This window comes from Psammomys obesus, unplaced genomic scaffold (genome assembly GCF_907164565.1).
Source record: "Psammomys obesus unplaced genomic scaffold, mPsaObe1.curated_primary_1811, whole genome shotgun sequence".
Taxonomy (NCBI): domain Eukaryota; kingdom Metazoa; phylum Chordata; class Mammalia; order Rodentia; family Muridae; genus Psammomys; species Psammomys obesus.
The window spans coordinates 16,209,835-16,214,773 of NW_026596039.1; positions in this window are offsets into that span (position 1 = coordinate 16,209,835).

Consider the following 4,939-nt stretch of genomic DNA (forward strand, 5'->3'; position numbering starts at 1 on the left):
TATTTATTTATTTATTTATTTGAGGCAGGGTTTCTCTGTGTAGCCCTGACCATCCTGGACTCTCTTTCTAGACCAGGCTGGTCTTGAACTCACAGAGATCCTCCTGCCTCTGCCTCCCCAGTGCCGGGATTAAAAATATGCACCAACATGACCGGCCTGTGCTTTGATTTTTAAAGGTTTGTGTTTCCTAGTTTTGTCAGGTGTTTGACTACCTAGTCTTATCTTGGGGCTGGAGAGAAGGATCAGCTGTTAAGAGCAGTTGCTCTTTTTGTAGAGGACCTGAGGCAGATTCCCAGAACTTACACTGGAGAGTTCATAACCACCTGTAACTCAAGCTCCAGGGGAATCCCGTGCTCCCTTCTAGCTTCCGTGTGTACAAATGCATGAGCACATATACACAGGCACACACACACACACACAAATAAAAGATAAGTCTTTAAAAATTATCTTGTACTTTATGTTTTTTGTTTGTGTGTTTGTTGTTTTGAAACAGGGTTCCACTTTGCAGCTCCAGCTATCCTGGTTGGTATTCACTGTGTAGACAAGGCTCATTCTAATTAGTGTCATTCAGATTTAAAAAAAAATCTGTCATTTTGGGCAGTTCTGTTATTCGAAAGCCTGGAGTATGTCTATCTGCCCCAGTGAGCAAGTGTTTCGTTTCTGTATGAGATGAACTGTCAGAAAGTGAGTGTGTTTCTAGTCCCTCATGCCATTCCCTAAATCTGTCAGGTCTGAGTTGTCTTACTTTTGTCAGTGTTGTTGAGCAGAAATTCTGCATTTTGTTCCATTGGAGAAGCCGAGGTGAGAATTGAAGGACATCTGTGCCGTGTTGGCTGACCGCTGCTGTCTGTGCACAGTAGAAGCTTCTACGATGTTGCAAAGCCTCGGAGGACACTTCAGCAGGTGTCCCAGAAACCTTAATGATGCTAACCTCTTCCCGGTTCTTGTTCATTGTTTCTAATTATGTTGAGGCTGTTTTCTTTGGGCAATGATAATTAAACACACCCTAATACTGTGCACTCCAAGCCAAGCCTCCCGGTAGTTAAAAGAGACATTGGTCGCCAAATGGCTCATCTATAGACAAGTATTTAATCTTCAAAGTAGTTTTTTTAAAAAACGTTTGCTTTTGTTGGTTGTGTTTTGTATAACTTTATAAACGTTGTCTTCTGACAGTCTATAGCAGTGTTTGCTCTTGACAGTTGTACTTGTGTGTGGGTGTGTATATGTGGTATGTATGTGTATGTTTGTCCAGGTGTGTGTGGAGGCCAGAGATTACCATCTGGCATCTTTCAGACTGTCTTTGCTCTCCACCTTATTTTTCCATACAGGGACTCTCATTGAGCTTGAAGCTCACCAGCTAGACTGACTGGCCAGTGAGCTCCAGCGTGCTACTTCGCTCTGCTCTGTCCAGTGCTGGGATGGCAGACATGCACCCCTTTACCTGGCTCTTATGTGGGTCCTGGAGATATGAACAAGGACTTTACTGACTAAGCTCTCTCCTTAGTTGGGTGATTACTGCTTTTTATACATTAAAATTGTTTTACATTTGTGTGTGTGTGTGTGTGTGTGTGTGTGTGTGTGTGTGTGTGTGTTTAGAAGTTGGAGGACAACTAGTGGTATTTGGTTCTTTCCTTGCAGCAGGAATAGAACTTAGGCTATTTTGACAGAAAGTGCCTTTACCCACTGAGTCGTATTACTTGCCCCTAATTTGTCTCAAGTTGGCCTATTGAGGGCACCTGACATCTGGTAGGGCTGCTGGGGTCCAGACTCTGACCCTAAGAACTTCGGTGACAGTTCAAACCAATACAAAAACAAAGCTGTCCATGAAGTCCTGGCTAAGCTTGGGTGGTAAAAATGGCCGTGGCAGCCTGTTCCTCTCTCAGGTAAGGAGGCTTGGAGATGGGGAGGCAGTAGCAAGCAGGGAGAGTGACCCACGTAGAGGAGGACTGGAGGTGGCAGAGGGCTGAGTGTGTTGAAAGTGGAGCCCCTGCCTGCCCTCCGCCGTGGGCAGCTGACCTTGATCATGCTGAGCTGCCCACAGGCGGGAGTCATGACTCCTGTGGGCAGGAAGGCCAGCAGGACCTGCTAGCACTCAGATCTGACCGTGTACTGTCCCCTTGCCAGAAGCGTTGGGCTCACAGCAGAAGCTGGAGTTCCTACTTGGGCCGCAGCCTTCTGTTCTCTGACCTTGGCTTCTCCAGCTTGCTCTTCTGGCAACAGTCACACTCGCCCCTTGCTGCTATGCAAAAGCTATAAGCACACTCCTTCCTCTGTGTCTTTGCACCCTTCTCTGCCTGGAACAGTTTCCCTCTGTCCTGAACAGCTCACCCTTCACCTCCCCTAATCCCTACCACAGGACCACTTCTGAGCGTCCAATCTGAAACCCGTGCCACCAGCAGCTCCTATTCTGTCTGTTTTCCTCCTCCGCCCTGGCCAACAGCACGGTGACACATGGCGTCTTTCACCATGTGCTGCATTGCTCCTTAGACGCAAGGGTGTCTGTGATTCTCACCCTCAGCCTCAGTGGTTTGGCCTTATCCCAGATCCACCTTTCCACAGTTTCAGTTACCAACGGTCAAGCACCGCCCGAATATACAAAATGGAAAATTCTGGACTCAAAGAATTCACATAATTTGATTTGTGTCCTGTTCTGAGGGTGATTTGAATATAGGTGCCAATGCATGGCACCCGACCTGATACTGAGATGGCTAAACCGAGACTGGGCTGGACATAGGGCTGGCTGACTTCTGGGGCGGAAGAGAGGGCTGGCAAGGGGTTCCACCACACTGCTCAGAGCAGCTTCTCCGGGACGAATGGAGGAGGCAGTAGAAACCAGATGCAGCCCCTTGATGCCTGTGTAACTCTCCTCACACGGGCGCTGATCACCCAGATCTTCCCAGAACTGAGACAGTCTGAGAGAGTTAGACTGTAACTACATAGCACAATAATTATACTATACATCCTACTCTAATTGTTCTACTTTTGTTATTACTTATTCATCTTTTACTGTACCTAATTCATAAATTAGATTGACTCATGGGTCCCACGCATGAGATATCTATAAGGTTGGCTGAGCCATCTATTTGGGGCCTGCCCTGGCTAGTTTCATCTCAACTTGAAACAAGCTAGAGATTTTTGGAAAAGGGACACTCACTTGAGGAAATGCCCCAACTAAGACTGATCGGGAGGCCGCAGCTCACTGGAGGGAATCCATCCCTGGGGTGGTTGTGCTGGGTCTTGTATGGTGGTCCTGGGTTCTGTAAGAAAGCAGGCTGAGCAAGCCATGAGGAACAAGCCAGTAAGCAGCTCTTCTCCATGGCCTCTGCATCAGCTCTGGGCCCCAGGTTATAGCCTTGGCTTCTCCTAATGGACTGTGATTCAGGGTATGTAAGTCAAATAAACCCTTTCCTCCCCAAGCTGCTTTTGGTCATGGTGTTTCATCGCAGCAATGAAAACCCTATGACAGGGCCTAGGTTTAACCTCCATGAATGAGGGAGGTAGAGTGCAGCAGTCTGAAAGCGTGCCTGGTGTGGAGCAGGCACCCCAGCAACATCTGTCCGTTGAGGGGACTGTGCCCTGTAAGGGCACAGCGATGCACTGTGGACCGGTGCCTACTGTGGCAGGAAAAACTACTCCCTTTAGAACCACCGCTGTCTCCAGGTAAAAAGTGGAATGGCTGAGGGGAAGCCTCCACCTGAGGTGTGCTCACAAATGGGGAAAACAAGTTGATGGGAAATAACCAAGAAAAGCAACTTATAAAACCAAATCATGGCAGTGGAGCCCACCTGCCTGCCACATCCGGCACACTGAGGCTTGGGTAGCCCAGGACGCCCAGCACCGGGCTCTGCTGCCTCCTTCATTTTCCTCTGCCACTGTAGGCTGGAAACTGTGTGTGTGTGAATGTGTGTTTGTGTGGCATGAGTGCCATGCGCATGTGAGTGCACCTGAGGCCGGAGGTTAAGTTTAGGTGTCTTCCTCGATTGCTCTTCAGCCCTGTACCGTGGCAGGGTCGCCCACGGGACCCACAGCTCGCTGAGCTGGCTGGTCCTGCTAGTCAGCTCGCTCACCCTCTGTTCTTGAGTGCTGGGCTCACAGGCCTGGAGTCACACACTTGCACAGGTGCAAGCCGTCTTTATTCCAATCCATCTCCTGTAATTTAATAGTTTTACTCACCTCAACTCACTTTTAAAACTTAAAAACTAGGCTTTAGTTTTATCCTAAGAAATTCTACCTGTGAAATCACAAACCGAAGGGCTTATATCTCTATTCACATATATTTTCTAATATGTTGAATATAATATGAAACAAATTTTCAAATGCTTGTCCACCTATCACCTAGCCATGCACTGGCCCCGTTTGTGTGTGATAGGTATTCTCCACCGATGAAGTATTTCAAGCCAAATTAAAGTATAGAGGCAGGTTTACTAGGGGCAGCTCCTGCGTGGCCCGACCTCACCTCACAGGAGAGGAGGAGGAGGAGGAGGAGGAGGAGGAGGAGGAGGAGGGGGAGGGGGCGGAGGAGGAGGAGGAGGAGGAGGAGGAGGAGGAGGAGGAGGAGGAGGAGGAAATTCAGAGAGAGATGGGACCAAAATGTCTGGATTATATAGTGAAGAGCCTCTAGGGGAGAGGAAGCTCATGCCCTGGGCTGGAAAGTTCAGGTAGGGACTGAGGGATGCTGGGAGAACCTACCAGGAGGTCGGCTTTGGTTAAATAGATACCTCAGCTGCGGGGTCCAGGTCTAAATCTCTACGATGAAGTGCTGGAAAGCAAACCCAGGGAACCCCAGGCCTCAAGCACTCTACTGAATTACCTCCTTAGTTTTTTGCCCTGGCTTTTTAAAAGGTGCACCTAGGCCTTGGATAGGAAAGGTCATTGCTGAGTACCAGCGCGCGCTCTCTCTCTCTCTCTCTCTCTCTCTCTCTCTCTCTCTCTCTCTCTC